The sequence below is a fragment of the Micrasema longulum genome, unplaced genomic scaffold, assembly GCF_059751315.1.
Source record: "Micrasema longulum isolate JH-2025_06_02 unplaced genomic scaffold, ASM5975131v1 h1tg000147l, whole genome shotgun sequence".
Classification (NCBI taxonomy): Eukaryota; Metazoa; Arthropoda; class Insecta; order Trichoptera; family Brachycentridae; genus Micrasema; species Micrasema longulum.
In genome coordinates this window covers 153,990-164,692 of record NW_028277353.1, presented here as the reverse complement: position 1 = coordinate 164,692, position 10,703 = coordinate 153,990, and the positions used below count along the sequence as shown (strand labels likewise).

The 10,703-nt window shown below is 30.5% G+C and overlaps 1 protein-coding gene across 1 annotated transcript in view; it reads right to left on the bottom strand.

The window, feature by feature from the left end:
• wb (wing blister) overlaps positions 1-10,703 on the bottom strand; it is a 484,046-nt gene that overhangs the window by 352,890 nt on the left and 120,453 nt on the right. The gene's annotated exons all lie outside the window — the stretch shown is intronic.

Sequence of the window (10,703 nt, the reverse complement as noted above, 5' to 3'; positions counted from 1 at the left end):
ACATAAAAAGTCGGTAATTAGTTATTAACCTATGTTTCCAAACATTAATTAAAACTATTTTTATTAATTTTTTCACACATTTTCGGGAAACTTCGCCTTATAATTAAATGATCCAATTTTTACAGAACGTAAAAAAACATTTTTCACATTCAATTTACCATCGCATTGAACTTCTTTATTAGTTTATGTACATTGCCAATATGATTACAAAGTATTCCGCTTTTTTAAATATATGATCAGTACACAATGTGACCAACCTTGACCTCATCGCGCATGGTAGTCAAATGCACTAACCACCACACCACAAAGCCCTAAAACTTTTAATGGAAGACAATGAGAATGTAAAAAGGTTATTCCATTAAGATTCTTTTAGCATTCATTATTTCAAAATGTTTCCACTATTTTTGAAATGAAAATGACATTCCTTAAAACTGACTTTATAACAGCAATTTTACTGAGCATGCTCTAACTGAATATTTTTCTGCATTTTGCAATTGCCCAATAAATGCACTTCATATATTTTGCATCTATATCTTTTGATATATGTTTGGATCTTATATAATCACTAGAACACCGTGAAAGAATAATTTATAAAACAATTCAAATTAAGTAACAATAAATTGATGAAACAAATAACTTATTACAACAGAGATGAAGAACATTTAAGAAAAAGTCATACAGAAGTCTAGGCATCTACAGGGCTTATGACCTGTCAATGGCTGGTTTGAGTGGCCACTTTACAAACTGTGTAACATTCACCACTCTGCCTATATTTGAACATCTATATTCCTTCAATTCTTTCATCTGTTGATGTTTGTCAAGATAACCTGTAGATGCCTAGACTTCTATATTACCTTTTCTTAAATGTTCTTCATCTCTGTTGTAATATGTTAATATAAACAGCTCCCCAAGGAGTTGAATCCAGTCCTTGTCTACAAAAATTTGGACAAACTCAAAATATTGTTGATAAATTATCTGGTCCATGAAGAAGTATAGAAATTGAAAAAATAACATTTTCAGGCGTTGCCTAGTATGTAGGTGAAATAATTCAATTAGATGAATCTCACCCGCATAAATAAAGGTTTCAGCTCTTTAACTTCACAAACATCAACAGATGAAAGAATTGAAGGAATATAGATGTTTAAATATAGGCAGAATGGTGAATGTTACACAGTGTGTAAAGTGGCCACTTAAACCAGCCTTTGACAGGTCATAAGCCCTGTAGATGCCTAGACTTCTATATTACCTTTTCTTAAATGTTCTTTATCTCTGTTGTAATATGTTAATATAAACAGCTTCCCAAGGAGTTGAATCCAGTCCTTCTCTACAAAAATTTGGACAAACTCAAAATATTGTCGTTAAACAAATAACTAGTTAATCAGAAAAATATAGCACCCTTAAAACGCAGATATTAATTTAAAAAATGAACTCCAAAGCAAAGAAATGCAATTAGTGCTAAAGTTATTTTATGCACTAGCTTATTGTTTATATCCTGTAATGGATTCCAATTAGGTATTTTTGTTGTTGTAAGATTGCGTCTAATAAACATTTATTTTCATTATAATAGCATGATACGTATCTAATCAACATTATATGTATATTTGATTCAATACTAGCGAAAATATATCAAGCGAAATCGGCTCTAGAAGACGATCTTCTTATCTCATCATACAACGCGTGCGCTAATCGTTACCGTGCATATTTTGTTTTTCACGGGCTTTCACCATAAATTTGTATAAAAAATAATAGATTTGGGAAAACCGTGGCTTGACCGAGATATGCTATGCTTCCGAGCGGTAAATCGTGCGTTAGAGGAGAAAAAAATATATGTGCAGTCCTAGGGCATGAGTTGATATGTAGTTTGCTTGTAACGTCATTTTAAACATGCGCATTAATATAGTATTTGTAAGAATGAATGTGATTTAGTTATGCAAAATGGGCGTTTGATGTTCGTGCGTATGAAACAGTACGAAAGCAAAAACAATGGCGAATTAAGCGTTCCGATCTAGTTCTAATGCCGCAAATAATACTATTGCTTCTTTACAACACCATGTCAGAACTATTATATTATAATTTTAAATCTACGCAAATGTTACCACAAACAAATACCGCACGCAACTACACTATTTCAGTACCAGGTATAGAAGAAACATTCACATTATATCACTAATTCTCAATATTTTTTTGAATCCCACTTCTCCTGTTTATCTGAGAGAGAACTTCCAAACTTTATCACAGCACGGTTATCTCTGCGTTCTAGTGACGAGAGAACCCTTTCAATACCCATTCACCACTCAATTTTTTTTCTTCCTCTTTTACAATAGTAGCTGCTTGGTTGTTGCAGAATTTACCCACTAATGTCAGAGACGCCCATCCTATATTCACATTTAAATCACGATTGAAATGTTACTATCTGAATATTTGAGTTTTTCATTTCTCCTTCTCCTTTCCTTCCCACTTTTACTTCCTCCTACCTTCATGGTAAAATGAAGATTAAGTTAGTTTATATTTCTCAGACAAAAATATAATAATGTTTTGTTTTATAATTAAAATAATATATCTGCAGTATGTCCATTAGGGTAGGCCAATATTTTTTTTCTTCCGAATTTTGAAATAAAAGCGGTCTAAAAAGTTGCCTTTTGGATTACTCGGAATGCAAAAAATATTTTAAAAAGTATTTAATCCTACTTTTGGACCTCAAGCGGAGCTTGAAGTTTTTGAAAAGGTCAATTTTTTGCAATAAACCGGCTGTCATTTTGTATGTAAGAATATCAGTCCAATCATTTTTTTAATGTTCATTAAACCTTATTAAATAAGCATCTAAGGGCGTGAGATGCACTTCGTTTGGTAATAAATGGGGAGCATTATTTTAATGAGCCATTGTTTTCGTCAATATTAGCCAGGCGCTAAACGGAATCAGTTCCGCAAAGGGTAAATTTTTTGCACTTCGGTAGTTCTAAAATATGTTATAATTTGTAATGTGATTACGTTATATCTTTACTAACAAAAAAATAATTTAATCAATACAGAAAATTAACAAAATATTTAGACAGTTTTCATCTTCAAACCTCGGTTGAGGACCAAAAGTAGTATGGAATATTTTTTTTGATATTTTTAGCATTCCAAATAATCCAAAAGGCAACATTTTAGACCGCTTTCACTTTGATGTCTACAAAAATGAAAAAACTTCATACATCATCAGCCCACTCTAATGTCCATACACCTACATACTACTTATTTTTTCCTCAAATCAAAAAGTTTGGGTAGGTAGAAATAAATTGCCAAAAGGCAAAATTCCTGCCCTTATTTGTATATAAACTGTATATTTACATACAGAGTGATTTAATAAAAAGAAAAAAAACTTAATATTTAAGGTAAAAGTTAACAAGATGTAAAAAATAATGTTTGATTATGTCCAAATGCTTTCAGACTGGCTGGATTTCCTCCCTAGGGAGTTGTTCGTATTCAAATTTATTTCAACAGACTTCCATATTCCCTTCTCAAAAGCTTTTTCCCTCTCTGTTGAAATAAATTTGAAGATGTAAAAAAATGCATTGCCAGAGTTTTTGGTCAGTAACCGCCTAAGGTTGTAGAAACATGCATTTAAAATATACTTAAGTACCTGCATATACTACCCATAGTATCTATTTAGCTTTCTTAGATTATTAAGTATATTGGGATACCAATCCCTACGATATTACATAACATAACACGATAATCCCATAAACCCTTAAAAATAAAAGATAAACCAGTAATCATAAAAAAACAAGATATCTAGCTGTATCCCGCGACCCTCAATGAATATACGTAAAGGAAAATACCTGAAGATGGTCAATGGGTTTGATCAGAATTATAAGACGCCACTAAATTAACCGGTATTAATCGATAAACTTAACTTGATATTCGTAATATTTTTATTTTATTTAAATAGCATTTATTGGATAAATATTACTAATACTCGTGTCTTTGCACAAAAACAGGAAAAAAAATTACCAAAATTAATCAAAATCTCAACTTATTTGGTTTCAGCTATGTTAATTCACATAAAATATCCATTAGGTACTGTGATATATATAACAACATACTTTTAGTGAATATCACAAATTGATGACAACAAAACATCAGGTCTTAAGCCTTCAAATGTAGACGTTTTGATTGTATATTTTTTATACATAAAAAATAAACAAATTTTGACATTTCATTGTAATCAAGAGCATCAATTGCAATAGAGCTATTTCGCAATACTTACAATATCAACGAATGTCGTTAAATCTTTTATCGTTTCATGGTCAACAATTTCACAAAAAACACGATTGTAATTTTAACGATTTATTTATTTGTTCATATTTTTTCTACTATAAATTATATTTAAAAATAAAAATAATGTGACCTCTCTGGGGTTACCCGTGCCGAGGACACTTAACAATATACTTAATCAGCAGAGATAATTAACAAAATGTTCAGACCGTTTTAAACACTGCGTATTTATGTTTATATTTAATGATGTAGATGTATAAAAACGGACACAACTTATGTTAACACTCGATATTATAAAATCTAAAATATATCCATATGAAGAATTTTGTGTGAATACAGTATGTAATGTGGCAAAATTTCCAAAAAACATAATTTCTCTTATTATATTAGAGTGCATAAATGCAACACTAGTGCATAAAAAAACCTAATTTATTTGCAGGAAAAAGAATTTTAGTAAATTAACTTCTAAAATATAACGTATTGAAAATATACATATAAATGTATACTTCTGCATTCTAAAATCTATGCTGTATTCATCAATTCTTGTGATAAATTATTAGTGAATTTAAAGTGATTTTAGGTTAAATGTTCAAAATACGTATTATTAAAGACTAAAACCAAACGTTTCAAATTTAAAACATAAATAAAAATAATAATCGTCATCGTTGCGATTGTGCTATTTGTATAATCCTGCATACAATTTACAATATCGACGAATTTCATTCAATATCTTATCGGTTAATTGGAATCGAAAGCCTGCTCTGCGAGATGACTCTTTGATGAATCCTATTTACAATATTAACATTAATCTTTGAAATCTCGTATCGTTTTATTGTAATCGTAGGAGTGATCTAGGATTGGGCAATTTGAGAATCCCGGAGGGGAGAATAGCTGTTATGCGTAAATTGAACACGACGGCGACGGTTCTTAAAACTTAGTGAGAACCCCGGTTTAGTGGATAGTTACAGCTATTAGGGTTTATACTCGTATGTTCCAACATCGGATGTGCTGAAACCTAAATATAAAGAGAGTAAGGTGATCCAAATATGTGCTTTCTCGAACACATTTATAAAATTTACATCGAACAAACGATATAAGGAAAACCAAATGGAAAAATACTAAGATTAACAAATTACAACAGGGATGGAGAATACCTTAAATAAGGGAATATGGAAGTCTAGGCATTTACAGGGCTTATGACCTGTCATTGGCTGGTTTAAGTGGGCACTTTACGCACTTTGTAACATTCACTATTTTGCCTTTGTTTGAACATCCATATTTCTTCTATTCTACCATTTGTTGATTTTAGTGAAGTTAAAGAGCTGAAACCTTTATTGTTGTTTATCTGACTGAATTATTTCATATTCTAGGCTACGCCTGAAAATATTGTTATGGATAAACACTGTTTAAAATAACATTAAATGTTTTTAAATAAGTACCGACAAGATATTCACTCCTCAGGGAGTTGATGAAAATTAAAAAATATTTAAATGGAGATAAATTACATTTTATAGAAGGCAAAAAGAAAGTTTAGGCATCTACTGGCTTACAATAAGTCATTACAAAAAAAGCTAAACACAAGTTATTTAGAAAACGCTTTTATAAAATTGTAGAATATTTAGAAGTTCAAACAGATCGACAATAAATTGATAATTTTCGGCATTTAATCGTAAAAGTATAATTGATTGGTGTTAGCAGGAAATTTTATGACACCTATATGAAAAATATCTTATCTTAATGTGACAAAAAAAGATCAAGATACGCTGCGATTGGTGTACTAATGCAGTGCCTTATGCACCATTAATTGTGGAAAGGAAATGATGATGATGGTACGAAAAATAAATTGAAAATTTAAATTCAAAAAAACATTTTTCACGCTGTTTCATTAACCCATTGCTTTGTTTAAACAAATTTCATAAATTCTTTCAACTCTTATTTTTAAAAATATGGAGCTGAATATCCAAATTATCACTTAATTTGTTTTACTTTTAAAAAAATATTGATTCGTAAATTCAGATATTCTTGATTTATTGATGGTTAAAGATGAGTCACTCAAGTTTAACATGAAACCACAAACATTCATTTAAAAAGAGAGAAAAAGCTTAGAGATGCAGAAAATGAAGGGCGTAGAAAGAAGTAAAGAGCGGAAGAATTTAAGAAATGGTAGAATGGATTTATGAGGAAGGATAGAAAAGGGAAAAAATTAGAATAAACTGTCTTTTTACTCAATTCATATATCATGAATATACAAGGAAAACTGGTCAAGTCAGAATTCTTGTTTGTTGGCAAATCACGATTAAAGTTTCTGCATAGACACAAACTAATAGTTTTGGTATTTAGTACACTTTTGATCCAAAGTTTCTTTTTTCAGTAACTTTATATGCATAATTTTAATAGTACATTAGTGGACTTATTATTAAATGGCAATTTCTTCGAACCAGTTAATAAAATAAACGTTTTATCCATATAATTCAAGTTACAAATCATCTTCAATGGAAAATAAAAATAAAAAAGCTTAATGACCTAAAATCAATCCTATTATTCAATGGGAAAAACAAATAAAGAGGTAATAGGAAAAGAAGAAAGATTAAGAAAAAGAAAGGAGATGTGATTTAAACAGAGATACTGTAGTCACATCTTTGATAGTGGATGGGAGATGATTACACAGTCGAGCCGCATGGATACCATATGAGTATATGGACACCATAAAGAAAGAGAAACTGTGGATTGGTATTAAGAGGGTGCTTTGAGTATTAGAAAGAAGAGGTAGACCATGAACCGATAAGCGTTGAAATTTTTCACAGAGGTATATAGGTGCGTTAGGACTATGAAGTACAGTGAACAGAAAACTCCATCTCTGGAGACACTATCACTCCAGAGATGGATTGATAGTCTCTCCGCTATCTAATTTTCAGCCATTTCAGTTGCCTACGATAGGCAGAAATATGGTCACGTTTCCTAAAACCAAAAATATATCTTATGCAAAGTATTCGGAAGTCGTCAAGTTTATCGAGTTTCTCACAGTTTAAATCAGTCATTAGCAATGCATTGTGTTAGTATGGAAGTATTTTGATTTTGTCAATGTTTCTTGTAACAAATCGAAGACAGAATTCGTTATGTCAACAATCTATATTTCTTTCAAATATTTTTTAGTATAGGTGCAAAATGTTGATTTTAAATTCAAGGGAATTCCTAGAAAAAAAAATCTCTTTCAACGCTTCAAAAATAAAGAAAATAAAAGAAAAATGTGGGAAAAATAATGCTATAAAGTTGAAAGAATAAAAACGCTATAAATGCTATTATCTCGGAACTTGTTTTAATGACTTAATCCATTCTGTCAGTAAAGCCTCAAAATGTTCATGGACTAACTTGATCAATAAACAATTACCAATTTTGTAAACAAACTTAATGATAAAAGGAAACTTGTTTTTCTTTAGTTAAAGATAAAATTTAGTACCAAAATTAAGTGAAAGCTTCTCAAAATAAAATTAAAATACTTTGCCAGTTATCTTTTTATGTTCACGATATATATAGTTATTTAGGATGAGGTTAATCTGTTAAAATTCAATAAAATGAAAAAACCTATCATCATATGTTACATATATACGATTAATGTAAATGGAACATGTCTTTTAATTTTTTTCTGCACAAATAAAATAAATATGACACATTTCTATTTACAACATGTTTTAAAAATAAATACAGTAACACAGGTTAACCAAATTGCGGTTTATATAAAATTTTTAAAAAAACATTTATTTTACACCATAAAAAAAAACATTTAACCGATTTCACACTGTAAAGACTGTTCTTAAAATTAATCTGCAAACGCTGAAACGTCGTATTACATTAAGCAAAAGGCAATATATTTTAAAACACAAATATTTAAAAACGAAAGTTGAACATAAATATATACACTTTCATAAACTTTTCTTAAAAATTAATAGAAAAAAAAAAGTAATTTAGGCCTAATATAGTAAAATATGACTTCATTATTTAAAAAATAAGATATATATAACATATTATAATTATTTAAATTTTTAACTCTGTGGTATAAGATTTTGCTAAATGTTATTATTAATTTAAAATTATTAAATATTTGTATGCAACCACTAACCGACTTTTCTATTTCAAAGTTTTAGGAAATAATATCGAACCTGCTTTCTCATATGAGAAGCAAAATATATAAATTATTACTTAATACTCAGATAAAAATAGTTTATTTAATGATTCAGGTGATAACCAATTAAAATGCAATTCGTGTCCTTCAGCTAATGTTGGAAGAACATATAAGAATTTCAATATTCGTGTTAAATAACACATGACGTGTCTTCACAACAATTTCTCCGATTTAACTATTCAACTTAAATTATGACTTCAATAAAGATACAGGAGTTCAAATCTTACCTGCAAATAATAAAGGATCAAAAGTAAATAATGTGGAAATATTTCAAATTAGGAATGCTTTAAAAATATGTCCCTTTAATAAATTATCAAACAGCCCATTATACTATGTTTCAATGTAATGGTCACCCATGCCTATTAAACTCGCGACTCTCTCCTCATTCCCTCCCCTTTTTATCAATTATTTCTCCGACAACGTTAAGTTTTTTTCATAAACTATAGTCAGTGCATGTAAGGGTAGCATATTAAAAGCATGTGGCTTCAAATCGGCATGTTGGTTGTGTAATTTTGAAAGACAACTATGGTGAAGGTGTATAGTGGGTTTTGCATGTTAGTTTGATTGGTGTCGTGATAAAACCAATCGTTCGGAACCGGTACACATAGAAAAGCCGGTAAGTGGTTATCTACAAATATTTAATAACATTTAAACATATCAAATCATATATGTACATATTCTAAGTCCATGATTTCTTGATATTCTACGAAATAAATATTTTAGTTAGACAACGATATGTCTAATTTATTTTTAAATTGAAACAGTCGGCGGTGCTCATGGCCGCCGCCGCCGACCCCCCGGCCCGCTACCCTTACGATAAAAATAATAAATTGACATCTTCCAGCCCTCCGCTGCCCGTTCCTTGTATCGAGGCACACAAAGGCCGATAAAGGTGCACCCAGATGTCCAGGGAAGAGAGGGAACACGATCGAACCTATGGTGCCACATATTTCACGATTCGGGCTATTTCCCTAGAAGAATCGGTCCAACACATCTTCTCAGGCGCGGACAGTTGACAGGACCAAGAAAATAGCGGCTTAAGTGAAAACATATTTTTTGTAAATGTCAAAAAATATTTTTCACGAATGAGGTAGAAACCATAAACTTGGTCAACGCGCGATGAACGAGTATAACTCTAAAATAAAAGTAATCTACACAACTAAATTTGTTGCAACAGAAAGAGAAAACTTTTATAAAAAGGGAATGTGGAAGTCTAAGCATTTACAAGGCTTATAACCTATCATTGATTAATTTCAGTAGCCACTTTAGATACTGTGTAACATTTACCGTTCTGCCTATGTTTAAAAATTTATCTTTCTTCAACTCTTCTACCTGATGTAACCATTTCACCTACTAGGGAACAATTTTTCAATTTTTATGCTTCTTTTTTTACCGGTTACATTAATCATCAATGTTTTGTGTATGTCAAAATGTTTGTAGACATGCTGGATTTCCTTCGCATGGTATTATTACAATCTTAATTTGTTGCAATGAAGAGCAAAAAAAAATTGAGAAGGGAATGTGCATGTTCAGGCATTTACAGGGCTCATGACCTGTCACTGGCTGGTTTAAATTTTTCTTAAGTTCTGAACTTCAAAAAACTAACAGATGGAAGAGTTGAGGAAATGTCAATGTTTAAACATAGGCAGAATGGTGAATGTAATACAGTGTGTAAAGTAGCCACCTAAACCAGACAATGACGAGTCATAAATGTAAATGTAAATGGCTAGACTTTCCACTTCCTTCTCAAAAATGATTCCCCTCCGTGTTGCAAGAAATTTTAATTGAAATCTTTTAAAAATTAAACCTATTTTTTACTTTCATAATTAAGTAATTTTCTTAATATGTTTAAAAAAATATAAGAATATTATTAAAATGTGTTATAAACGGTTAAAAAAAAAAATATTAAACCGTTTCTCTCCTGAACATTTCTAATGGCGTCAGCCACCCCGCTGACAGAAGCTCTCAACTCTGTGCGGCTCTGAATAAAAGAGGCAAGATATGTAACAACCTTCTTTTTCATCAAAATAAGAAAGGAAAAAACGCATTTAAATGTGGAACGAAAAGTAATGTCACCACATATTTGAATTTAAAAAGGTAACCTCAAATTTTCTCACAATGAGGAAACGTTTAGTCGGTAACATTAAATAATCATGTTAAGGGGGAAAAAACATATCAGTCCAATGCTTACCATGCAAAAGTTCTTTAGTTCGACTCTTGACATAGTTGATATTTTAGACAATAATATTTCACAGTCAAATCATAC